Source organism: Dermacentor silvarum, chromosome 9, assembly GCF_013339745.2.
Source record: "Dermacentor silvarum isolate Dsil-2018 chromosome 9, BIME_Dsil_1.4, whole genome shotgun sequence".
NCBI lineage: Eukaryota > Metazoa > Arthropoda > Arachnida > Ixodida > Ixodidae > Dermacentor > Dermacentor silvarum.
The window spans coordinates 70999938-71027920 of NC_051162.1; the positions used below are offsets into that span (position 1 = coordinate 70999938).

General features: G+C 45.3%; 2 long non-coding RNA genes across 3 annotated transcripts in view; one reads left to right on the forward strand and one right to left on the reverse strand.

The window, feature by feature from the left end:
• The window catches only part of LOC125940357 (uncharacterized), a 102740-nt gene extending 79516 nt beyond the window's left edge, over window positions 1-23224 (reverse strand). For both annotated transcript variants that reach the window (XR_007463578.1, XR_007463579.1), the window contains exons 1-2: window positions 23099-23224; window positions 15265-15366 (exon numbers count right to left, since the gene is read on the reverse strand). This is a non-coding gene — a long non-coding RNA (uncharacterized LOC125940357). The remainder of the gene's footprint in view (window positions 1-15264; window positions 15367-23098) is intronic.
• Window positions 1-27983, forward strand: part of LOC125940353 (uncharacterized) — a 244257-nt gene that overhangs the window by 12845 nt on the left and 203429 nt on the right. The gene's annotated exons all lie outside the window — the stretch shown is intronic.

Sequence of the window (27983 nt, forward strand, 5' to 3'; positions counted from 1 at the left end):
CCAACCCTTTGTATTACATATAATTCTTACTGCATTACATATAATATTTTAGAGTTACTGGCGAAACAAGCTACAAAAATATTGCTTCTGAGTCATTCATAACCTTTCTTCGCAATATCACTCGAATGACCGCATTTGCCTTACCACTTGTCATTTAACGAATGCTATAGAAGAAATCGGCTGCCTCCATGTAGAGCAAGTATAGTACTAAATGGCCAAATAAAATTTTCGATTCCTAGAAATGACTGCAGAGTTGAAGCGCTCATCTCAACTACGCAGTCTTTGGTTTCAGGCATCGTAACATTTCAAAGTATGTCACACACCTCCAATACGCAATATTCCCATTTTTCATATCTCGTCAATGCTTACGACAACAAGAAATCGTATGCATGGTGCATAATCTTGAAACAAGACCGACGAGCACACACATGCCGTGCCAGATGACGGCAGAGAAAACTTCACTGCGTGAACACGCACCGATATGTGCGCGAACTACGCAAAGGTGACATGATGAAAATTAGAGCAATAAAGTGTGGAAGAAATAAAGGCGAAAGCACAGAGCGCTAGACTCTCAAATGAAGCTTCAATAAAAAGGATTATACATACTCGTATAAGCAAATACATGCGCACAACGGCACCAATAAGGAAGCAGTATGAGAGTTGACTCGCATTCTAAAAACTCGTATTGTGCGTGTATATATATGTACCAGTTTTAACACGAAAGTGTTTTATGCCGGGGTCCACCAAGACTTCACTGACGTATTTCCGTCACGGAAATACGTCACACAAACATACACGAACATAATACAAAGAAAGAAACCAGAAGAAAAAGTTCCACAAACATACAAAATTTGGAAATCGAACCCACGACCTCTCGGTCCGCGACGATAGATCGCCGAGCGTTTAACCCATTGCGCCACAAACGCATTTGCAGAGAGCTACACAGACGCGCCGTATATATCTAACACTCCTCCGTGTACCCGCGCTCTTGCTCGGGGCGGTGCCGCCGCCTACGAGCAGAAAAGAGAAGTACTGCATTATGACACTAACGCTATAGTGCCTGGAATATACTATAGTGCCTAGAATATACTTACTAGTGTGCCGACCGCCGGGCGTTTCCAATGGGAGACGCTGGCACCGCCGGTGATGCCTTCCGCCGGAGGCCACCAGACGGCGACACTGTTTGGGACCGTGCTAACCGAGCGGCGCATCACGCGTCGCTTGCGCTTCGGATGCACTTCGGATGCGCGTTCGTAAGCGCAGTCAGTTGCGGCCACCGTTACTAGATTACTCTGCGTTGGTTGTGGCGCGTTGTAGCTTTGGCAACCTTGGACCAAGCCGAACGAGCCGCTAGAGCCAGTGGGGCCCTGGAATAGGGGCTTCACCCGCAAAAACCTCAGTCTGCTATTTCAATAAAATGTTTATTCCTCCTCCTCCTTCGAGCAAGTAGCATGTGGTGCCTCCGCATGTCAGTGCTGGGTTTCTTTTCTGTGCGAGTGGTTCGCACTTGTGTCTGTTCGCGGACGCAACCGAGATGTCGTCGCAGAAAACGAGGCGTAAAGACAGCACCTGTTTTGTCCCATATTGTACAACTGGATACCGCTCAAACAACGAGCAAGTCTCATTATTCAGCGCGCCTGCTGACCCAGAACGTTTTGCCGAGTGGGAGAAGAATATAAGAGGGCAGATCGAAGGCTAACTCTGGCGGCTGTCGCTTGTGAGAAACACTTTAATAATTGCTACATTGAGCGCTCGTTCAAAATTAGTCGACGGTGTTTCGCCCATGAAAATGTGCCCTGTTTAATTACCGTCATTTATGGTAATTAATTTAATTTATGGTAATTAGATACAACTTGGTGTGAATTTAGCATTTGTGGACATGTCTCGCATATAATAGTTTACTGTGGAAAAAGTTACTCTTCTTCGGAAACCGCGTATTTATTTATTGGTATTTTTCGCAGAAACACCCGGTATCGTGTAGCGTTATAATGATAACTGTGTGTACGATCGTTTGTAAGTGCAACGAAATCATATTCTTTCGATTACACTTTGCACCTCAACCAACGTTGCGCAGAGCGAAACGGGCTGGGACAGCCCATTGGCGTCTGTCGCATACGCGCGCGTTGGCTAAAGACGCCGCTCGGCATAGCACGGTCCGTACGGCTATCGCCGTCTGGTGGCCGCCAGCGGAAGGCATCATTCTCCGTGCCACCGGAAAGCCCGCGGTCGGCACACTAGTAAGTATATTCTAGGCACTATACTAACGCGCACCGACAGTGAACGCTTCGGTGGTCTCAGCACTACGACGCCTCGATGCCAGCATTCGAAGGGACGCTGGCATCAAGAAGCACTACCAACGCCACCTAGGTGGCGTTCAGCGTACTCAGCACAGCGGAGCGTGGCCTCCGCAATTAGCTCTGAAAATGTTTCTGAAGTTGATCGCGGAGGCTGCAATTACGACGCGCTGTACGCGCTGATTTGACTCGGTGACGATTCAGTTACGTGCTTTGTCTTGCGTGTTGTATTAGTGTATCAGTTACGTGCTTCGTCTTTCGCGTTGTGCTAGCGTGTGCAGCGTAGTGCAGCTTCCATATGCACGACGGTTGCTCATGGTCATCGACGTTGGTAGTCGCGATGGAGGAGACGTGCCACCAGGCGTCAGCGTGGGTGCATCAACGCCTAAGGGCGCTTTAGCCACAAAACACCAATAGACATTATATATCAATGTCCAATAAACATTACACTACTTCTGTGAAGACACGTTTCACTTTCGTGTTCTATACCGATTCCTATATAAGAGGGATCAACCACATTTTTTTTTCTAATAAAGGATTGCTTGAGATTGCAGTACTTTGCATTATCACCCTTCTTTTTACTGTCCTTGGTTAGGACGGTTTTTAGCGACCATTCAAGAATGCTGAGGTGGCGGGTAATGCTGGCCTTTGTTGCGCCATATAGCTTCTCGGCCTGTTCGATTATTCGAAGATTCTTTCCGAGCGTGAGTGGTTTTCGGATCCGTGACATCGTGAGCTGCACCAGTCGCAGCCGAGAATTCCGGAATTTCCTTGCAGACTAAAAAGGAAACGAAGTTTTGAAATGCCGAAAACCTTGCACGCGCAAGCAGCAGCAGCGGTCCAGAACCCTTCGAGTAAGCGCGGAGGTGGAGGAAAGGCAGTGTTGGCAGTGCGGTGGAGGGTGAGAGGAGGGCAAGAGGAGGAGGGCCAGCTTATCGCACACCCGTTACCAGCCGGCGGCAGTGTGCTTACGTGCCAGCCTGCCTCTGCTTAGGGCTTTTTTGTCTCAGACGGTACCAGAGAGGCATCACACAAGAAGGAACTGGCATGAAATTGCGTCGTGTGATCCGAGTTTTTAAGACGTTTTTTCTATGGGGCTTTTGCCAGGACCAAACCAAGTCGTAGTAAAATGCGGGCCGTTGCATCACCGGTGCAGGTATTATTGAGGTTTGCCTTTATTTGTATTGCAGCTCATGTATTGTACAAGGGCAATTTAGTAACACATCTCGAACAACGTTTGCAGTAATAATAATATGTCTGTTAAATCTCACATAGGAATGTACGAGGTCTGTTAGAAATGTATCCTACCTTATTTTTTGGCGAACACCTAATGGATATAAAACAAGCCGCGCTTGTATCAGCCGATCTTGAACATTCGTGCGCATGCGCGAATTTTTTCCCGCCTGCCCATAGCGTCAGTCGCTCGGGACGCAACGTTTGAGTGAGGTAGTGCGCAGTGCTCTCATCAGTTTTTTTCATTGCAAGGAAAATGGCGGAGCGACTGGAGCAGCGCTACTGCATCAAATTTTGCCAGAAACTGGGCGACAGCCAAGTAGAAAGCATTCGGAAGATTCAGACGGCTTTCGGTGACGATGCTATGAGCAGCACACAGATTAAGGAGTGTTACAACTGGTTTAAAGACAACCACATATCGGTGGAGAGCGAGCCATGCTCCGGTCGGCCATCAACAAGCCGAAATGACCAGGTCATTGCCTAAAGTGAAGGCTGTGGTGATGCGGGACCGTCGTATGACTATCCAAGAAATTGCGGAAGAGGTGGGAATCAGCACTTTTTCTGCACATTCCATTATGACCGAAGATTTGGCCATAAGGAGGTCAACAGGAAATTAGCGCATCCATCGCGACAATGCTCCTGCACATTCATGGCACTTGATTCAGACTTTTTTGGCGAAAAACCAGACTCCTGTAGTTCAACAGGCTCCTTACTCTCCTGATATAGCCCCCTGTGACTTCTGGCTATTTCCCAAAATTAAGAGGCCAGTTGAAAGGAGCGCAATTTAACACAAGAGAGGACATTATGGCTGCCACGACAGCTGAGCTCCACTCCATTCCGAAAGAGGCCTTCTCGGGAATGCTTCCAACAATGGCAGCACCACTGGGAGAAGTGTGTGGAGTCCCAAGGAGACTACTTTGCAAGTGATTAGGTTTCCAACGCTTCAGTTATGCCCGTTTTTGTTTCTTTCGACAAAAGTCAGATACTTTTCTAAGAGACCTCGTATGCCTACCGTGTCATTGGCTAACTCACCTGTGTTGGATGAGGAGTGATAGCGTGTACTTTGGTATTGCAATTTTGTATATATGGATAGTAATTTGGTGAACCTTTTTTTGCAGCTTCCGTATTAAGAAGAGTATCGACTGGCACTGCTTCCATAAACGTCTGAAGCTGACTGATCATTGTCATACAAGAAAGAAGAGTGATCCGTACTGGTATACTTAGATATTCTCGGAAACAAAACGTGCAGTTGCTTATGGCTACTAACGCGGAGTTATTTCCTGTTACTAATTAATTGGGGGAGCTGGATGAGATTTATTGCACTTCAATTCCAGAAATTTCCTTTGCACTTATATGTAACGTGCGGTATGCAAGAAATAGCATAAAATACCAGTGCCACCTTTTTAACTCCAGAAATGCTGCAACGGTAGTGAAAAACAGTATTGAAGCTCGGGCTTTATTTTTGCCTATCAAGGTCTATTTTGTTCACATTTATGATATGTTGCTCCGTTAGATTATTTTTTTACCTCACCAAATCACAGTAATCGAAAATACCACTCTGCGCCTGCATCAGCAAACCCGCGCCAACAGGCCGCGACGAATAGGCTTATCCAACAGGCTGCCAACACCAACAGGCCGTTGCCATCAGGGCGATACTATCAGACAGATACTATCAGGTTAATACCATCAGGCCTACACCACTAGGCCACTACAATCAGGCCGATACAATCCGGCCCAAATTGAGCATCCCGTCAAACTTTTAGGCTGAGGTAATTTTTGACTAGGTCGAGCTGTAACTTCTAGTACGCTTAAGTTTTATTTGTCATTTCCAACAGCGACGTTCAAAAGGCAGATACAGTGGACTTAAGGCCGCACATTTGCAGCCGACCACTTCTGCGGGGCAAAAAAGAAAAAGTAGCGATAGAAGCTTAGCGCGCTGCACTGTCGAAAGAAGAAAAGTGGTTGAGGACAGCGGCTCCACAGGCAGTAAAAAACGCCATATAGTAGCCATTTCATTCCTACATCCACTCTCTATAACGGGAGAGCCAGCAATTGTCTTTTACAACGAAGCTGCGTATGGCTAGGATCTTGCAGGATGTCTACAGTGACATAGACCAAGAATGTGGGTCGGTCTTGGTGATTGTGAAGAAAGGGCCCAAGTGCAATGGCCCATACCACTGCGGACTACGGGCGGTGGATATATATATATATATATATATATATATATATATATCGGTTTATGTATAGAGTGCCTTACGAATTGTAGGAATGGTGATTTGGACCTGTTAATGGTTACCCTAATTTTATCGGAAATCAGACTCGAGAACACCTTCATTTTCTTGGACACCCCTATCCGCCGCGGTGGCTCAGTCAGCTAAGGCGTTGCGCTGCTGAGCACGAGATCGCGAGATCGAATCCCGGCCACGGTGGCAGCATTTCGATGGAGGCACAATGCAAAAACGCCCGTGATCTTGCGCTGTAGTGTACGTTAAAGAACCCCGGGTGGTCAAAATAAATCCGGAGCCCTCCACCCCGGCGTGCCTCATAATAAGAACTGGTTTCTGCACGTAAGAAACCCCAGAAAGAAAAGAAGAAGAAAAAGCCGGAGTACATTGGTACTTGTTTTTGTATTTGTGAAATTCTACGGTTTTGCGTGGCATAACTACGACATGTTATGAGACACTGATTCTGAGTTCAGTTCAGACACTGATTATGAGTTCAGTTTTTACATTCTGGGGTTTTTTAAGGTGCACCTAAATATCAACACGCGAGTGTGTTTCCCTTTCGCCGTAATCGAATACCGTAAGTTATTTCCTGTTACTAATTAGTTGGGGGAGCTGGATTAGATTTATTGCACTTCAATTGCAGAAAACTTTAGGCTTGGATTGAAGTCGCGATATTTTGTTTAGATGCGAACGCTATAGCCATTATAACCGCTAATTAAGCTAATGCGCCGGCTTTTTTTTATGCATGGGCTGGAAAATGATTGACAGGGCTTACGGGCCAAATATTAGTATCGTGAATGGCTAAATGATGTTGTTTACAGACGCCAAGATCTGAACTCAATAAAAGATTCCTTATCAATTGTACCGCATTCTGTAAGGCGAGGAACACGCGAACATAAACGGAATGTTGCGCTAGATTTCTTTTCTGGTAGAATACTCCACGTAAAACAGAGAATAAGGAGCCAGATCGGCCATATATTGTTCTAAAAATTATAATTCAATAAATACTCATTGTGAGTCAAAGGGGTGTTATATTTGTTGTTGCGCTTCGTATAAAGCAAAGGTGCGATTGTGTATAGGCGGAATTTCGATACACTAGTAAGCAAGGCAACACTAAAACATGACAATATAAGGTGTTTTTCTAGCACTTATTGGCGTACAACTACATATAACGCGCAGCACACGCGTGTTAGCGCTGCACAAATCCGCAAGCATCAAAAAATTTGATGCAAGGCGAGTGGTTAGTGAATGGGCTGCTCGTCTGATTTTCTTCTTTTTCATCTTTTCCCTTCTGACTTGTTTCATTTGGTGGCAGTACCTCTTTCACGCAAGTCCCGCTCCGGCACTTCTGGAAAGGACAAAGAGTTGATTTGTGTAAGCTGTTATATTGCTTGAACATATTGGCCGGCTACCTCTTTAAAGAGCCGAGTCATTTGTCATTTGAGTATTATTTATTCATGCCATTGCACTCCTGCTGCAGCGAGAAATTTCGTTGTGATTGCCGTGGTGATTTTATTCGAGTTTGCTAATCGTTCACCATTTGTCATGCCAGCAGAACTGTTTTTTTTTTTTTCTGAATGAAATTGTGAGCAATATTCTAACACGGCACCTCACTTGACTATGTCAAGTAGCGCTGCTCGAGGCCGAATTTTTGGTAAATAATTATCAAAGTGTGCCTTGTGTACATGCGCGAGGTTTGCGGTTTTTGAGCAAAAAACAAAAAGCCTAAGAATCGAAAGTGTAGTCACAGTTTCCTAAATACTAGTGGCTTTGTTGTTTTCTAACGTCTAAGCACCCAAAATACTTTTTTTCCGCAAAGGCCTGAAATTCACTTGTCTAACCTTCCAATTTCTATTTTTGCATGGTTGTGAAGCTTCAAATAAGGCTTCCGCTAGGCGTGAAATAAATAAATTTTTCGGTGCAAAGAGGATTGCAATTTGTTTGCTCACTGGAACTGATGACTGCTTTTTTTCGTATGTTAGCATCACGTCGTACAGTTGGCGTACAGCAATGCACTGGCTGGGCTAGTTAAGAACATTTTGATGCAGGTCTGGGACACTGACTCGGGCTTTCGTTGGGCTCGCAATGGGGCTGGCTGTGACCTTTGGTTGTGACTTTTGAGTTTGTTCAATAAAAATTGCCACCCTTGCAGAATTTTGGACCTGTGCCACCTGTCAGTCTACCGTAAAGCAGGAGCTGACCAGCTACTCAAGAGGGGAGGTAGTCTTCATTGATTAGTGCATGTTAGGGCCACCTCGCTGTCTATGGCAATACGGTGCATATAGCAACTCACCCCACATATGCGCCAGAATTTCTGTCTTCGCGGCACTGTGAAAGTCTGGTCAACATAATTACAAGTGTATAAGGCCTTCGTTTATTAAGACAACTGCCTACGGTAGACTGTATAGCATAATCAATGGGGGAAGAGTGGTGGCGAAGTAAATTCAAGACTGGTCAGTCGTCGCAATGCCAGAGAAAAATGATAAGGGAGCGAGACATATAATTACTAGACAAACTTATGCTACATATCTTAATGTGACGATGTTGAAGTGATGCAACAGCTCATCGAAGCAGGCGAAAAAAAAAATGGGTCGCGAGTGTTCTCATATTTCTAAGCATTTCTTGTAATAGCAACCACAAGCGTAAGATATGAGGTAAATTTCAGGGCGGATGGTTGCACACATGAGTAGACGCCATGCTTACTGCACAGTCGTTCGATTACTTTTAACAGCGAAGCTGTTTAAGCCGGCCGCAATTTGTGGTTCGTATCAAGAAACTGCCAAGAAATAAAAGAAATTCAAGTTTCATGCCGAGGCGGGATTCTAACCCGCGTACCCATAGTTTCAAGGCGAGCGTCCTAACCACTAGGCAATACAGCCTTTTTTTTTCTATATTACCTTCTTCGCAACAATACACCCGTACAAATACAACGCAAGTCACTTGGTGCTACGCAATATTATTACACAATTTGTCTAGACTTTACTAATTTAAAAGGCCTTCAAAGAAGTCACCACCGACACCAAAACTTCAAGCTCCTGAAACCACTCTGGTCATTCAATCATACAGCCGCGATTGCAGAGCTTTCATTTATGCGAACCACATGATTGTGTTCGGACGTCGTCGTCTTCGTCCACAGCTGGCGCGTTCGAACGCTCGTGCTCTGCGAGGTGAAGAGGTTTTGCGCGCTATGAGAGCGAGAGAGAGACGCATTCACGGAGTGGGTTTGTTGGTACGCATTGTTGCCATTACATCGAGGTGTCGGTGTTGTGCGCTATGCGCTATGCAACGTTACTCTGCTACGCAATGCGCAGTGACGGCCGTAGGTCCAACACGCACGAAAACAAACTATCCTCATCATGAGTAATAAGATGTTAAGTTCGCGCGCACTTCCGCAAAATGCTAGGCTAAGATCGCCCAGCTTCGCTGTTTCAATCGTTGCGCGGCCGAGTGCAAGGTTCAGCGTTGTTTTTGTTCTAGCACAGAAACTGGATAGACATTCGCCACACTTACTAATGTGCTGCCCTGCATTGTTTTCAAAGTGTACACTTATGGCAAGAACAAATAACCGACACATTTGAAAAGCTGCAATTAAGTAATTTATTGTCGCAACACCAAATGAGCACCACAATACTTGGCGAAGTAAAACTCGCCATTGGTTCCATTTATTTTCTTCATGCATATTAAAAGCGGTTCGAATAGTCTGCAACAGCTTCTCGCATCATTAGTTCGGCTTAATAATTTCACACCTTAAACATATGTTTTATCTATACTACCAACTAACGCGGACGCTTCCGAACGTTGCATCGATGATGATTTGGTTACGGGATATAAAAAGTCGCAGTTTCACCCGAAAGGCGAATCATCAATTGCGATAGCAGATTAGTAGAGAGCTATACGTTGTGAAGATAGTAGTTTTATCGACTGCATAAACTTGGACTCATTCGCTTATTAAGTGAATGAACAAGCATAGTGTCAGCGCGGACAAGTAAACATGAATAGATCACACTCGATGAACGCAGGCAACCACTGTCAGAACGCTGGGGTGTGCAAGCGCGGCTGCAGCAGCGAGCAAAGATTCTTGCGGTGTATCTCTTCACGGGAAACTGAGCGGCGAAAGCAGAGCGCATACAAAGGTCAGAGCCGTCTGGAGATCGCTTTGAATAAACGGTGCGCGCGACAGCCCGGAGCCGCGCAAACTACAAGTACGCAGTTACTGGCAGAGTAGAAGCTGCACGACCTCCCTCCTTCGGTGTCTTCCCGCTTTCCTTCTTTCGCGTACGAGATTGAGTCGCCAGTTCCCCTTGCGCCCGGTCGCAAGATAAGCTTTTGATGCCGCAACTAAATATCGCCAGCTCTCCCTCCCTCCCTCTCTTTTATGCCCCCCGCCCTTTCGCACAAAGGAAGAAGTCGCGTATGCTCTCCGTGAAAGCGCGCGTCCCTCGCGCGATTTCACTCGCACATACAGCATACGGCGTGCGGCGACGATTTTATCGCCCTCGGACTTTATGCCGAACCCCATGGCGACGGCGACGACGACGCAGACGGCATACATCCGCTACAGGATTGTCCATATAACTGCTATAGCAATAAAAGTAAACGCCGAAACAATTTACTCAAGACATTTTCGTTTGACCATATAACAAAATTCAGGTACATAAATGACACTATCCATGAGCTCATTCGTATGTATTTCATTTTTTTACCCCACGCTGGGTTGATGAGAATCCGAGTTAACGAAGAACTACGGCATCTTAAATTTCAAAATAATAACAGTAGCTAACCTGTCTACGCAGTACCTGCAATGTTCTTAAACCCACATGTTCAAACCAGCTATACAGCGCAGAAGTTCACCCGAATTACGAAAGAAGGATAAACAACTGTCGGACTAAATATTCGCCGTTATAAATTTGCTTGAATGATGCTACAGAATTTTCTTGTTTCATATGACAACATGATCACACATGCATGTGGCACTCGACTATTACCTGTTGGTATACAATGCAACTAGAAAAGCTTATAGCAGTGTTGTATTATGCCATTCTGAAAACGAATGGACCAGCGCCTGTATATTTGCAATCCCGCTACATTTATTAGCAAGAATATGAGCACAGTACAATGCAATGTTTCCGAGATTCAACATTGAGATTAACTGACTAGAGGTGTGTACAACGTGTAGTCGTCAATGGCTTTGTCCTATTTACCTGCACAGCAATTCCTCACAGTACAATACCGGCGCTTGTATCACACATTTAGGCATGATTATAAAGACCAGATGATCTTTTCTGTCCTTGATCGCTTCATATGTCCGGAAAAAATCAAGTGGAATACATGACACTGAAATCTTGCTCTAGTAAACCATCTGTGTGCGGCAGGTACCTTCACAGTAATGAACTACTTCACCCAGGTTAATTTGACCTGAAGCGCTAAAAGGGCAATCCAGGCCGTGCTTGGTAGACACACGAAATTTGGGATCCATGCCAGGTACGGCACATGTTTTAAGAACACTGTACCAGGCTCCTGAAAGCAAAGGCATAGCACTACTAAGCTTCGGCACGCACCGAGCCTGAAAAAATGGCCATTGCCGTGCTCTAACTTTCCTCTATTGATGAAAAAAATCGTTAACTCTGTGTAGGAGGTGCTCCTCAAAAGTTCTGGGAATTCAGTCATAAAATAAAGTGATCACCACAACGCCTAATCAGCACTGTCTCATGAAAAGTAGTTTGAGCATGTATACACTGATCCCAGCATTTCTTCCACGATTCCATGCGTTCGTGGAACTCTCCAGGCGACAGTGTGTCGATGCCCGCCTGCGATTCTGACTGGATCTGTACAACACAGTGGCGCAACGACGGGGGGGGGGGGGGGGGCGTTTCGGGGGTTGCACCCCCCCCCTGAGCCCGACTTAACCCCCCCTTTTGTTTAACCCCTTATCCTTCCTTGCGCATTTGAGTACTGCAACTAAGATGCAAGACGCGCAATCATCTCTACACTTGCAAAAAACGCATTTGTTTGATGATTTCCCGTGAAGAAATTGAAATTAGTGCTGTTTAGATGGTATTGGCAGACCACCAACCCTCCCCCCCCCCCCTGGCAGAGATCCTGGGTACGCTACTGCTACAACAGTGGGAAACCGACGTCCTTTCAGCTTCAACTTCAACTGTGGGAACAAGAAAAAGTCCCAGGGGGCAAGTTCAGGCGAATAGGGTGGGTGCGGAAGTACTGTAATTTGTTTTGAAGTCAGGAACTGCCGAACAACGGCTGATGTGTGAACGGGCGCGTTGTCGTGATGAAGAAGCCAGCTGTTGTTCTTCAACTTCTCCGGACGTTTGCGACGAATGCTCTCTCTTAAGCGCCTCAAAACGTCACAGTAAAGCTTGCTATTCACGGTTTGTCCAGGACGTGCGAATTCCTTGTAAACAATTTTATGTCGGGCAAAATAATCGCCTGATATAAAAAAATGCTTGGTGCTTCCTTTCTTGACATTATAGTTGTTAGGACTAGCAGGACTGATTCAGTACTCTGGCTTAGCATTCGTTGAGATGAACAGCCCACTCCATTGCAAGTTTTATATCGGAATACAATGTATGAAAGTGTTGTAGGACATCAGTCCTTCTTGCCTCCACAATTCACGCCTGCTACACTATTATCAGCTCCATTGTGGTGTCTGCACCAGCCGCAAGTACAGTGGACAATTCCGGGCATAAAAAGAAAGCTGGAGCGCCGTTGAAAACTTTGAAGCAAGGAACTTTGGAACATATTTACAACGTGCATAGATTCCGGCAACGTGTCTACACAGATGGTTCGGTAAAACACAACACCTCTGCTCCTGCAGTCATCATCCCGGCAAAATCTAATGAAATCATAATAAAACATTTTCGTTACCACCTCGACGGGTGCAGAACTTGCCGCACTCTGTGCTGCAAATGATTTTAATAATCAGGAACCACCGCAACATTGGACAGTTTTTAGTGATTCAGTGCATACAAAGCCGAATGCGCCACGGACCCAATGGAGAACTGGCCTCAGAAATACGAGAAATATAACATCGCAGCCATGACAAAGGACACAACATAATCTGTCAATGGCTTCCAGGACGTTGCAACACCAGCGGGAGTGACCACGCGGACGAAGCCGCCCGATCTGCACATGAAAGTGCTGAATTTGTCTTCATTCCACTTTTGCGAACAGACGGTGTGGCTGGACTGCGATTGATGTCCCGGGAATGTGCTTTGCCCCGGTCGGACTCGAGCACTTTCACCAAGTACCGTTTTCGTTCGTATATCGGTTCATATACGGATGCATCTACCACCTGGATTACCACGACATGAACTCATCATGCTGCAGCGTCTGTGTCTAGACGTCGCATTTACAAACTCATATGCCTTCCCTATTGGATTGGGAAACAGCCCCACGTGCGACATGTGCTACAGTGGTGAGACGCTCGCACAGGTTATTTGTGTCTGCCAGAGCTATAATGCCGAAAGACAAGTGCTCTGCAGAGTGTTGGCCCAATTGGACACTTACGCTTTTAGTCCGCTAACGGAACTAAAAGGCTTTACTCGCGTTACTATGGCTCCTGCGGTATACGGGCCTTCACGATAGACGTTAAGAACGCCGCCCCTGCCACTCTAAGTGTACGCGGTTGGTTTGTGCTTGTTTCGCTTTCTCTCTCTTCCTCCTTCCACTCTATCTTTTTATACTCCTACTCCTCCCCCCCCCCCCCTGCAAGTAAGCCAACCGGAACTACATCTTGTTAACCTCCCTGCCTTTCTATTCATACTTTCTCTCTCTTGGGCCAGTTAGTTGTGGCAACTCCTTGAGTGAACAGGTAAGTTAGACGAGTCTAACTCCGATCCGGCCACCACTGGCACTGAATAGAAAAAAAGACGTAGAGTACCCATAAGACACACACACGCATGAGCGCTGTATTCGTCTACGTCCCATTAGTTTCGAAACCGTTCAATCAAAAATGCGCAACCAACTAGCCCGCAATTTCCTTCAGAGCTAGAAAAAAAATTACGTCACTTCCTAAAAAAGTGGTTCCACACTTTTGACATTGCCGATCCGTGGAGGCAGATATCATAAGTACGTACGAAAATACATGCATTCCAAAGCAAGCGTTCCTTTACTTGCTTTCAGATGAAATAAAACTGCACCATAATGAGTGAGTACACATACCTGGAACAGTGGGCAGCTCAAACATTTTACTTATACCTGATGTAATGACGAACATCGTTTTATCTTTTTCTGTGTACCTGGACATCAGATCAGCTGCTTTGAACGCTGGGTTATTCTCTTCCTCCACCTAATTGATAGGAGGCGAGGGGTATCTACACGTACTATCGACTAAAAACGTTTACGGACCATGGGATCTCAGAAAACGTTGAATATCCGAGCAGCCTTTAAAAGTAGCCAGCAAAGCCACACTTTTGTTCGAAAATACCAGTAGAGGCTGGAAATGATACCACGCTGAGTTTAGAGGCTGCGGAGATATTGAGATTTTTGCCAGATTACATGGTTCGTAACATTTTTTAGTCGATAGTACATACATAAAACTGCTGCTAAGAAAAGCAGTTGCTGGCCTGAAGAATACGTTTTCTTGCGCGAATGTGGCTCCAGTGACGTTCTTCTGCCACTTTTCATTACAACCATGAGGAAGCTTTTTCTTTACCCGCTGTTAATCCTCTATAACGCTACCAGAAAAAAAAAGAATTCCAAGTTTTTTTTTCTGATATTTTCTGTTTGATTCCTAGAACAGCCAAGATGGCGCGCTTTCATACTTTTTCTATGAATATTAGCTATTTTGCGTGCTGGAGACGCATCATGCTGGTAGAGTTCAAACATTTCTTATTGGATAGCATTTGAGGTGTCTATTCAAAATGATTTTAATCGCAGCAATTATTGGATCCATGCTCCTGTAAGTTAGTGAGGTCGCGGTTAGCTCTTTATAATTCCGTTCTGTTGTTTTCCGGCTAGGTGGGTGTAGGGAACCGAGCGCCGGAGAAGGAAGACGCCTGGATGTGAACAAGAGAATCGCCGCGTTCGCGCCCTTTCCATATGTGCTTCGGCGCCGCGGTGCTCTCCGTCCATGTTCGCAGCATCTATAGGCTTGCCTGCAATCCGCGTTTGCGAAATGAAGCATGCCTGCAACCTTTAATTTCGGCGAAAATCTATGAACTATGCGCTCCATGCTTGTACATTGCTCAACCTAATTTTTTTTTCGCGTTGCCCCTTGCATGCAGGTGATCTATACACAAATAAAAATGTAACAAGAAATAAAGGTAATTACAAAGACGCTAGGAAAACCCATTTCAATAAAAAGCTAGTGGTAGCAGTCGGCGTGGTGCACCTCTTGACACATAGAGTCAAAGAGTGTTACCCTGACGTGGCGTATGCTTTGTTCAACATTATGCTGCATGGCAAACGTAGCAATAATAGCAATTTTACTTGCTTTGTGCTTAGGCTAAAAAGTTTGCGAGGGAGATGGGACGTCAGATGAAAGCAATGATTACCATTGAGGGATCTCTTTCGTTGCAGGGTGTACCGTCCTTTTCCTCAAGGACAAAAGGAGACGATTGGTCACTGTAGCAAGAAAACGAGCACCATCCGTACGTCTGTTGGGGAAAATGTGGACGCAAGCAATCAAAATGGTACATCATTTCAAATTAGCAACAGTTAGCTCCAGATACATTATTACCTTACTTTATGTTAAACGTAAAACAAATGATAACGATATTTTAAAGGTGTAGTATGCAAGATTAGTCACCGCCGTCGGCATAGCTTTTTTATGCCGAATCATTGATTCAAACAAAGTGCGTCATGTTGGGAGGAAAAGCGAATAGTGACATGGTAGCTGCTTGAGTTTCTTGGTGAATTGTTTTATTTAAAATAAAAACCATCATATCGCGCACAATACACCAAAGAGGAAGCTCGACAGACCGGAGTGCTGAATATAACTATCCAGTTTAATTGATCGCACTGCAATGTATATCACATGTTAAAGGAGGAAAAAGTTAGTTGTCCAAATATGTTGCTCCCAAAACAACAACGACAAAGATAAATGAGAATGTTAGCGTGACACTTGCGTTTCATTTGCAATGAATCAGTCGCACTATTTTGTATTACAATCTATGGGGAGATAACCAGCGTTATATCCATCACCTGTATGCCCAAAGTATTTGTGCACCTGGCTGCCGGTGAGCAAAGCAATCAACAGCTGAACGGGGCAAACGGTTGTGGCCATTGTTGGTGGCAGCGCCCCCCGTGGAGTGTAGGAGTGTAGCAGGTCCTGAAGCTTGGTCCCAAGTTTTGCACGTATCCCATACTTGTTATGACGCCGGTACTACGCCTTGATGATGTATGGTGTTTAATGGCGGAAGGGCCAGGTATGGCCAAAGAGCGCCAGGCCTGTGTTAATAAGTTGACAATGGAGCAATTAATTGCGAAAGGTAGATGTGTCGTGGCTGTAAAAGGGCCTAAAAACAATCGCTGTAAAATGCGTAAAATATATATGTAATAAAATTATGGAAATGGCTAATGAGGTGCACTATGAAACGAAAGAACAAATTGCAAGATAATGATGATAAATGAGAATTTATCACTGATAACTCTTTTCAAAAAGCACTACTGCCTATTAAGACACAATCTGCCAACAAAAACTAAAGGATATGACTAGTTGCACTTAGCCCGGAGTTGAAAGCCTGCTCAAGAAAGTCAGGCTGTGCAAGACGGTACATCTGACGCAAGTTGTGAGCGCGCTCCGAGGCGCCAACTTTAAGCTAACTCAGTTAGACCAGAAGGATGTGTGTGTGTTTTTTTTGCGCCCAAGCAGCTGTACAAAAAGAAGTCACTCCAGTTACAGAAGGACATTTGAAAGAGCTGAAGGAAATCGCACCGACGAAACCGAAGAACTAAGCATCAAAATATGTTAAGTAGCTGGACTTACAAAGTTGGCCTCTGAATTGAGGGCTTGTAAATGTGCCAATCTACCCTTATTTTTGACAGCAAAGATCCAGAAGGATATCTGCTATTTAAGGTTAATAATTTCATAACCCGGCTATCGGCTAAGGCTACTAGGCAGGTATTTGCAGAGGAAAGTGTCGGTAATGGAGGTCGACGATCTGTTGCTCGTTAAGAAACCACGAGTCAAGTTGGAGTTCATGAAGAGGGACTGCCTTACACTACTTTAGATAGACTATCTTTTAGGATCATCATCATCGCCTTTGTCACATTTTTAGACTTCACTACCATCGAGATCCGCCCACAAAAGGGGCAAGAAGCAGAAAGAGGTGACAGAGAAAAGTAGCGCTAACTCGCCAAGGAAGACGTAATCTTCAAGAACGAACAGGGCGCATTGGATCATGCTTTGCTACTTTTGTTAGTAACATTTCATAAACTCTACTAGACAGGTCAGCGTTACGGTGACCATTGCTGTAAAGTTGTTCAAATACGTTCACGACTGCTTGGGCATTTATAACAATTAGGAGGAGTGGAAAAGCGTCGCTTAATTATTTAGTTTGTTCTCATCATGGATGGTGGAGCTAGAATTGAACACTGAGGCTCCGGGGAATAACAAATAATTTTAGATTTATTGGAAGGGGGTTTATTAACACCGGACGGTAGGCGGAAGTATTGCACGACGGGCACAAAGACAGTCTCAGCCGGCGTCAGCAGCTCGCGATCTACGCTCGCACCTACAGCCAAGACAGAGTCCGACTGGTGAGTCCGTTGCTTCATCCCCTGAAAATAGGATGATGCGATTTTCTTCCGCACTCTTCTACTTTGTTGAATGGAGAAGGGTGAAATCTTGCATCATAGCGTTCTTTCGAAGTCAAGTCAGAACCTTATAGAAGGAAGCTACCGCAGCCATGTTTACCGCCTCTCGGAAGCTGGCATCCCTAATATGCTGCTTACACGCATGGCGCGGTCACTTTTCGTTCTAAGTGGACATAAATAAACTACTGACGACCGGTGCAATGCGTCGGTGTCATACCTTGTGTTTATCAAGCATCGTTTCATAAAATTGCAAGAATTAACAACGTGAAGGTGCTTTTTTCGTCGGCGAGAATGCTTGGTTTCCACTGTAATCAACGTAATGAATATGCACCTATATGCTACATCTAACAAACAGGTGAATGCATAATTTATCAAAACCATAAGCAAGCCGCCATGCCGTGTGGGCCGGTCAGCTGCCACCTGACGAAACACTACTCAAGATGCAACTGGAGCCCTTTGCTTCAAATGTTTGTTATTGTGGCCAGATGTAAAGACCAGCAGGCTCAGAAAACTTGTGGCGTTTTCTGTATATGTATGCGTGACGGGCATTGTATGCGTTAGGCGTCCAGTTATTTACATAGTGAGACTGATTACTTCTCGATGTGAAGTCTCATGCTGGCCTTACCTCTCCAACATTACACTTTTTTGTCTGAGGTTATGTTGTACTGCGACCAACATACATTCAGAGATGTAAGCGCTCATTTCAAAATCGCCCTCTCTCCTTCCTGGTAGCATTTGTACCAAATTGAGTTGTTTTTCCTTAATGAAGGAAGTGGAGCAGATTATATCTGGAAAGGAGACGTGTGGAGCTAGTACACCGCATACTGGAGGAACTGCCAGTGACTTCGCGGAGCACCGCAATTGATAGCAACAGCGCTGTACCTGGTTGGGACGACAAAGGACCGAAGATTGTCACAATAGCAATATTGCAGCACATATGCAGTAAATATGGAGAACGCCGACAGGAGTCACGTCAAGCAAAACGTCATGTCATATATTGTCATCTTAGCTTTGCCAGCTGTGTATTCATTTACGTTTCGAATAACATGACAGCGGCGCTGATTGTATCGTGTTCTCCATTTAACGTATGCAGTATGGTCACAAATTCATTCTCAAAATGCAGTTTTTCGCAATATTAAGACGGACGCTAAAGCGGCCGTGAGACGGGCGTCGCAGTGCTTCAGCTAGGAGGTGCCAGTCAGGTAAAACTCCCGAGGAGCGTGGCACTCAAAACGTACGGACCTCACCGTCAAGTTGGCGTGGCGTTGCAGTTAATAATTAGTTCTCAACGACGCAGTTAGCAATGTCATATAAATTTCATCATGCGAATTTCGAACAAGGTCTTATATAGGGTGATTTTTAGAGCGTACTGGATTAATAAATATCGCCTGTGGTAGATAACGTACGTATTTGAGGACATTGTGCTGGATTACTCAAAGTCATGGTCGTCATATTCAAGATAACTCGAAGTTCGAATTCAACTAATTAACAAAATTTTTAAATAACGTTTTCATTAGTTACCTTGCTGCACATTTTGCAATTTACGAATTGTCGCCGGTGTGTTCGCAAGGTGTATATCATTGTGGTGAAGTTTCAAGGTGACATCTGCTTCAAGATATTTACTTTCAAAGTGTGCGACCAAATAAATGGTAGTCCCAGTTAAATTTGTACTTCAGTGAATAATACGGCGGTCTGTTTACAAAGTTAGTTCAACAAGAGTGAACTTTTTAAGTTTCGCGGCGTTTATCTCGAACTCCGTGTGATCCCTACTGGTTGTTCCAAGTTCATATTGACACGTATAGATGTTTATCTTTCACCGGTGGCCGCTTTCCACCGGCTAACAAATGTTAAACGTTATCGCTCGGCGCAGGACGCGCCTGTATCGGAAGTTTCTAGAACGTTATCGATGCTTCTTTCCATTGCCTGTTTTCACCGACGCTTATGTTATCTGATTGCATGACTGACGCGAATTGTCTAGAAGTTTCTGGAAGACACGCGGGCATCAGGGATTAATCTAGAACCTTCGATGACTCAGGTATAAAAGCCGACGCGTTTCGCCGCTGATCAGATTTTCGACGATCGCCGACTGTGTTCGCCGCTATCGTTGTGCTTTGAGTGTACCTTGCTTTTGTGGGCACAGGTTCGCCCAATAAACAACCAGTTTCGTTGTACACAGTTTTACGACTGTTTTCTTCAGCGTCACTACTACGTGACAATATGCCTTGCAATTTTATCCGCTACAATTAATAAATCGTCATATGAACGCTAAATTATTGATTCGCAAGGTGACTTACTGACCTTTTTTGAATAGTTGATTACACATTGCAATTTCTGAAGCGAATAATGTCTGCCGTAGGAATAATCCAGCTAAGCTACAATTACCCTATGTACCCAAGACGGTTTATCAAAAGTATATGTTCTGTATGAAAAACACAGAAAATTTCTTACAACACAGAAAATTATGGCACAGTTTCACTAATTCTTTAAATTGAAAAAGTACGTGAGATATATCTTCATGTTTTTTTTTTCAAGTTTATAGCATGTTATTGGTGAAATTTACTATATCACGTAACTCAAGAGCAATGCAGTGATTACAGTTGGGCTGTAAGGCAATAAATGATGTTGCTTAATTAAAAAGCGATGCTGCGTTATATCCTGAAAATCGTGCGGTTGGTGTTTGTGTTCTTGTTTTCCCTTTTTTGTATTATTTATCTTCACTGCTCACCACGCCCACAACTGCTGTTGAGATACACTCTGGCTCACAAATACTTTGTTACATTTCTGAACAGTTACGTCTTTTTTGAAACCTCACCTTGCGTAACATCCTGACTGTACTAAAACAGAATGAGCTGCCTGCGTCCGCTACAGGAAATGGCACAATTTTTTCACTTCACTCCAGAGGATACTTAGCTCAAGCTGTGTGCTGGTAGTATAACAACGCTACGATTTTGTGAATGTCTCAGTCATTCGTGAATCACAGGAAGGCTGCTGCTTCCTCATCTCGTTAAGGGAAATAAGTAAACAGAGTTCGGTGCATATTTCACAGAAACGTACACTCGAGAAACAATATGTCGATAGACGCAGTGAGTGCACGAATATGATAAAGGTAAGAAGGGCGAGCAGCGAGCCGTTAGAAAAACAATGTGACTGTTTAGAATACTGAGAAAATGCTTTGCCGCGGTTTATCCTTCACCCAATTTTTTATTTTTTCAAATACTGTTGGCCGTCTTGGCCGTAACAGGGTGGGTATAGCAAAATGGCACACAACTTAAAAAATGTAAACACCTTACAAACGTAAATATGACATATAGCAATGAATGTTAAAAATATAATGCAATAACCACCAAAACAAACAACTAAATACAAATAATACTTTGGCTAAGAAATCCATGTTTGTAGCATTGTGACAGTGCTATATCGCAAGTAGTATAAAAGAAAGACTACAGTATGTATTCTAGAACAGTGTTACAAAGTTTGCACGACACCGCTAAGATTTAATTTCATAAAAGGTTTTTAAGGCGTGCCTCAAAGTCTTCGATGCTACTCGACTGCAAAACAGACGCCGGCAAGCTGTTTCATTCCTTAATCGTGCGCGGAAAAATTGAATAAGCGTACATGTCCAGATATGCTTTTGGAATTGGGAACATGCAATGATTGCTTGACCTGACGTTTCTAGACTGCCTGGAAGCAAGACAGAGTGTGGTTTCATTATTGAAGTGGTCCTTTTGATAACAGAAAAAAAAAGAAATTTACGTCTAGTCAACTTCCGCTGTTGAGACAGTGGAGGCAAATCAAGCAACCGAAGCATTTAAGAAACAGAGTCAGTACGATGATACCGGGAAAGATTGAGCCTTGCGGATTTTCTCTGTATCTTCTCAATGCGGTTTATTAATCCTGATTGAAACGGATCCCATATGACATTGGTATACTGTAACATCTGTCTAACCTAAGTTAAATATGCAAGTAGCTTGACTGGTGTGGTTGTTAGCTTTAATTGCTATGCGCAAAGATGAAGTGCTACAGTCGACGTTTCACGTTTGCTAGAACTTGTTTTAGGAAAGTTCTTTTTGTGTACGGCAAACACTCTTCCAATAGTTATGAGCGCAGCAATACGGTGCTCTTCGTTTTCCTTCCAATTTGCGAGTGCGTGCTCGAAGACTCCTTTCCTTTACAATTCGAGTACCTTCTGCGCTTTGTATTGGCTGCAGATATTGTTTCAAAGAAGCCACATTTCAGAAGTTGTTAACTTTTCGAACATACCGATGACAGCGGGAACGTAATATAGCGAGTAGGTTGCTTCTGGAAGAGACACTATGTTGGTTTCTGTGAAAAACACGGTTGTGCGGAGAGCTGACTGACAAGGAACTTTTTTTTTAGCAACAGCAATGTTCTCGTGTACCGCAGACCAGACGGTTTTTTCAGAACATCCTGCTTCATTTTTATAGCCAAGCTGATGCTTGACTAAAATTCAATGCAGGTTGTCTGGCCAGTTTGGACACATTTTCGATGCCTAATCCAGTGATTCTCCTGAAAGGCTGTCAACATGTTTCTATCGGGCTATCGACTTGCCCCACCCATTTTGGGTAGTGGAAACAGTCTCGCATACGGTCAAATAGGTGTCGTCCCCGGGGGCGACTACAGATGTGAATTACGGGGCATTTGCCAGATTTGGTTCCCGCTAATTTTGCCCCCCTGTCTTGCAAAATGAACGCAATAAAATGTCGTGGTGTTTTGACACGATTGCTGATGTCAAGCACGGACGGCGTATGATACTTACTTACAAAGGAAGAAATTGCAGGATACGTTCGCAAACATGCAGGAACATTGCAAGCGCTGTTTTGTAGGCGCGTGACAGTGTTTGAATGTATATATGATATTTCGTGAAAACCGAACTACCTTCTAAAATGTTTGATACCACTTTGTATCACGCGTAAATGTATCACTACAAATCGCAGGCGTGACGATATAATGTCCTCGTCAAAGTTTTAACTGTTGTTTGTCTTCATACTGCTCTAAAGGCACCAATTTATGCCACATTCTATGCAACACACCGACTCGTTATTAAAATTTTGAGTCCTCCATATGCGTTCACATTGATAATAGCTTCGCAACTCGGTATTGTCAGTAGTTCAGGGAAATGTACAATTCCAGATGCAGCTGCAGTTGTTCGTTTATATTAACCTGTGCGCCAGTCGTTATAAAGTTTCAGATAATAATAAAATATTCCCATAGTTATAAGCTTTCTTTCCTTCGAATTAGTGCTATTAATGACGCCGTTGTCATTCATGCACACAGCTTGTACAAGCACATGATATTTTTATCAGGATTTGGAAAATGTACAGACGCGTATTGTGATCAAACGGTGAACAAGAGACAAGGCACAGGATGTGCATCTAGCTCGTCCTCGTTCCTTTTTGACAATCAGTAGCACCGAAACCTGATTTAGGCAAACCTGCATCGCGCATTATCACATGTGAATATCATGAACTCGATATATATCTGTGCATTTTCAAAAAGCACTGTGGAACGTAAAATACTGGACATCAGGATTGATGCAACAAGTTATCTCACCTCAGTACCCAGGAGTTTCGCGCTCCCAGGCAAGTGACTGGTACACTGTGCAGCTCTTTCTTCGTCACGTTTTGGATCGGTTGTTATTGCCAGTACGTAGTCATCTTGGAACAAGCACTTAGCCTGGGGGGTTCTGTGCAAATGCAACAAATAAGGTATGTCAAAACTTTACGACCTACCTTTTTTTGAAAAAGAAAACACACACACACCATGTGCGAGTGTAATATGTGGATTCCTCCTTCCTCAGTTTTAGGTGTTGTTATAACGTGCTGGACTTTATATTATCATGTTTATCTAAACCATCAGCAGGTCAGTGCAGAATTTGACCATCGAAACAGCCGGAGATTGCTATAAATAAAGCAGTTCCTCAGATATAATGGCTATAGTCGTTATTCTTCAAGTTCCGCTTACCGTATCTCTCGTGAACTTAAAGGGAAACTGAGACATCCACCCAAATGTAGCAATTTGCTACAATGGAAACCCAACCGGGTTCCTCGAAAGAAAGCCTCGCAGTTGAAGAAAAATTCGTCCTGGTCCGGGACTCGAACCCGGGACCACCGCCTTTCCGGGACAGCCGCTCTACCATCTGAGCTAACTAGGCGGCTAGCAGGTGGCAGGGCGAAGTCGAATTTGTCGACAACTCGAAGCAAAGGCAAGTGTTTGATGTTATAGTTCAGCGGAAATCCGCTAGGTGGAGATAAGTAATTAAAGGGAAACTGAGACATCCACCCAAATGTAGCAATTTGCTACAATTGAAACCCAACCGGGTTCCTCGAAAGAAAGCCTCGCAGTTGAAGAAAAATTCGTCCTGGTCCGGGACTCAAACCCGGGACCACCGCCTTTCCGGGGCAGCCGCTCTACCATCTGAGCTAACTAGGCGGCTAGCAGGTCTGATGGTAGCTCAGATGGCAGCTCAGATGGCAGCTCAGCGCCGTCCTAAATCGAGTCGTATGAGCACAACCTGTCATTTATGAATTGTTTATCGTATTTTAACTTGAATTTTGAAGACTCTGGCTTAGATGTAGCGAAATCTTTTAGCTTTCGTGAGCGCGATCCATGTAGCAACTTAAGAGTCGTCGCTTACTGTGATTTCCTTTGATTTCAGCTGACTGCGAAATAAAAGCACTTTATCTCTCATTTTAAAGTTAGAAAACTTCGCTACAAGGGGACGGCATTCGTTAGGAGCAAAATTGTCCAAGCAATGGACTCGTTCACAGGAATCAACAGGAAAAGATTAAAAAACAGTCTTGGGGTGCTATGCAGGATGCGCCGAGTTTGGCGAAACTCCGGATCTTCACGAGCTCTGGCGACACCCCAAGACGAAAGAACAAATGGTAACAAGACAAAGTTTGTCCGTCGGCCCGCATCCAGTTTTATGGTTTATCTAGATTAACTCTGGGTGGCTATCATCTCTTGGGCGTTGCCATATGGGCGGTAGACGAAACTGGGGCTCACGTGATCATACGGTCGGTGCATGGTCGTGCATTCTTTCTCTTCTCTTCGGTATGTGCCAGTAACTTCAAGGCTCTACATCTTTCTCTTCTTTGTCGTTCCACTGAGTGCATTACAGGCACAAGCAAGTTACAAAATAAATGCATTTAGTACAATTATATTAGTCACATTTGTGTGAGTTATAAGCATTTTAAAGTTTACAAGATGTACACTGAATGTGTATTAGACTACTTTGTAGTTTAATACGTTTCGCGTTATACCACGAGGGTACGCTCGCTCTCCTCGTTTTTCGTCTGGATTGGATTGGCGCGGCTCGCTACGTACTTGCGCTAGCATTTCCGAGCACCGATAGGTGTGCGCTTGTTTTTCTCACTGGGGTTTCAACAGATCGCTGGTTGATCTTTCTCTTTGCTCTGGATTGGATTGGTGCGGCTCGCTACGTGCTTGCGCTCCCATTTCCGAGCACAGATTGGTGTGCGCCTGGTTTTCACACTGGGCTTTTAACAGATCGCTCGTTGCTCCTGCTAACGAAAGGCTGCGAGTAGGGTGCCTCGCGCGCGCATCGAGGCACCCCAGCTGCCCCAGCTGCGAGACGAAGTGAGCGTCAGCTAGCGCCTAAGGGGTTTGCCGCGCGCTTACCGTGTAAGCACTCAGGAATGCTGGAAAGCACTCATACAAGGGTGAGAAAACTATGCTTTATTTTCTTTTACTTTGCGATGTACCTTCATACTGGCAAGCGTCGAGCGATGGCTTCTAACAGCCGCAAGAAGGACTCTTTGTACTGGGTAGCCCGAGTGATCCGTGGTTTCTAACAAACGCAAGAGAGGGTCTTTACAGCACAAGTGGTTGAGTACCACCATATCCATCCCAGGTGGGACTCCAGCATCGCTGGAGTTACCCTGTACCCACCGCTGACGAGGTGGCGCTTTACTTTTTAACAATGACTCTATTTTTTGCATGTGAACGCCCGTGATGTGGTCCACAATGTTCACTCTGTGGTTGACTATCTCTCAATGCAGATTGAGGCATAGCCCCGTTAGGATCCACTGCGTTTGGGATATATTTGTATGCGGCCAATTCGTCACTATGAATAATGGTCTCCGGTTGAACATTGGCTGCAATAATGGCGCCTATCGTCGCCGCCTTTCGTCGGTCGACCTTGAAAGTCGCAGGTCCCCTCTGGTCGCGGAGAACATGCCGAAGACCCATGGGCCACCATCTTTAACACCGCCGTAATTTTGGTGGCTCGGCGGAAAGTTGTCGCCCGACATTAGGCGGCCTCAATTGTACTTTTGCTCGCCGTGAAGAAGGCACTCGTCAATTTGCGCTATTTACCCGGGGCCACCGAGTGGAGGTTGCGCCAGCAGCTCGTCCCTCGCGAACTTACGGGGGTAGTTCCTGCAGTAAGCGATGGCGTGCTCCGATAGAGGAAAGAAGTCGCCGGTCATCTCCTAAAACAGCTACATATCTATGCTTGGGCTCACGCAGTACGTGAGCCAAATCATTTGCTACTTGGAGAGGTGGTTGTTCGGATGGCCGACGTGGTCCGTGTTGGCGATGTAACTTCCTTCGCCTCTCTGCCTGTGCAGTGCAGCGGTACCGTGTAACTGCGAAAACTGATTTCGGCAGCTGTTGCACCAGAAGGCAGCCCAGCGTCCATTCTGAGCCTTCCAATATAATGTGACCTCTTCTCCTGCGCAGGTTGGTTGGTCCAGGTTGAACCCCAGGTTCTCGCAGGTGCCCCAGTACTCCCATGACGACGCCGGACCTGGCCTGGGGCTGGGGCGCAGTGGACGAGCCGCGCTTGAAACAGGAGAGAGCCGAAGATATCGCACGAACTCTTCCTCCGCATCCTAATCACACCACTTAGTGCTCGGAAAGCATAATTTGCCGGCCACGCTGTCTCCTCAGACGATGGCCTTCGCCTAACTCATCACATAGCCAGCGCACTGACGTTTTGGAAAGGCAAAAATGACGCGAAACTCTACGTCGGTCATGTAGGTGAACGGGTCCAGACGGTCATATTGACGCTTACTGCCGCAGGATGCGATGACACAGGCTGCTGCTACCGCCGCCATGTTCACGAGTTCCACTCGGGGAGGGTTTCAGCGATGTACGAGTTTGGCACGAGTTCGCCTGTCAATCTAAACCATAGGTCACGCCCCGCGCGAGGCATGTAACTCACCACGGTTGGGCCACGCCCAACTTATTTTTCGGCAACAGCGACGTGGTTCGGAACTGAGAGGCATTAACAATCTTGGCCAGCGAAATAAAACACGCACAACGCACTGTTATCTGTGATGTACTGAGCACCACAATAAAAAAAAGCGTGGACTTTCGCTGGCTTATTGCATATATCTTCCTGGGCTGTGATGGCCCCACAACACGGTTCATTGCCTGCATTGTGGCGACGTAGCGCACAGCAAATAATTATCGGCAGGTCACTGTAGCTGCTTGCAAGGCGTCGATGCGCCGCGGTGGACGACGATCCTGAGCAGTGCGTAGTGTTTTCCAACGACAACGTATCGCAGCTGTCCTTTTCGATGGCTGCTCTGTGATCAGTGATGTATCCGAGCCGCAGTATCGCAAACGCTGTCAGCGGTCAGCGCAAACACCCCCAGTGCGATGGCATTTCTTCATCACAAACACGGCGCACTAAACAATTGCAACACCTTCCTGTGTTCGAAGTCTAATTTCCTAACTGCACACAAGAGCCCTCACCCGCCAAAATGCGATTGCTGCGCTGTCGTTACGGTATCCATATGCGGTCGCTGTTAGCTCAGCAGCTGAGGCAATCGGCAAGCGCATTGGGGTGAACAACACACTCAAATTCTGCGTACATGCGCACGGAGGCACCTTCACTGGGCAAGCGGTGACAAGCGATGAATTCTGTCGCTGGGCAGCACGCTCTTCGCAATGCATCGCGGAGACTTCGCGCACGCAGATAAACTGGTGCATTTTCACTGTGCTGCGTCACTACGGGCCCTACAATACCGCAAGGAAATTTTGCAGCGACAGCCGTTGCCCCCGTCTCTATGGCTAGAGTGTTTTTTCAGTTGGTAAAGCGGTGGCCTTAATAGCCGCCTCAGTGAAAGCACCTGCGGTGAACAGCCATGCTGCAGCGCTGCGTTGCCATTCCCCTAATACACTCTAAAAACAGTTGCACCCTTTGGGGTGCTTTTTTGCCACACAACGATAATCGTCATCTGTCTTGCTTGCGTTTCCTATCTTGAAAACACTGCACTTGCTACTTTCCTGTCGAGAACGCTGTGTCACGCTGATAACGCTCTTGTCGTTCGGGACCGAGAAGTGCCGGGCGCACAGCGTTAAAGAAAGGAAAGCCACGCAAGTCAGATGACGATTATTGTTCTGTGGCAAAAATACGCCCCAAAGGGTGCAACTGTTTTTAGAGTGTAGACAGGGAATGGACAGG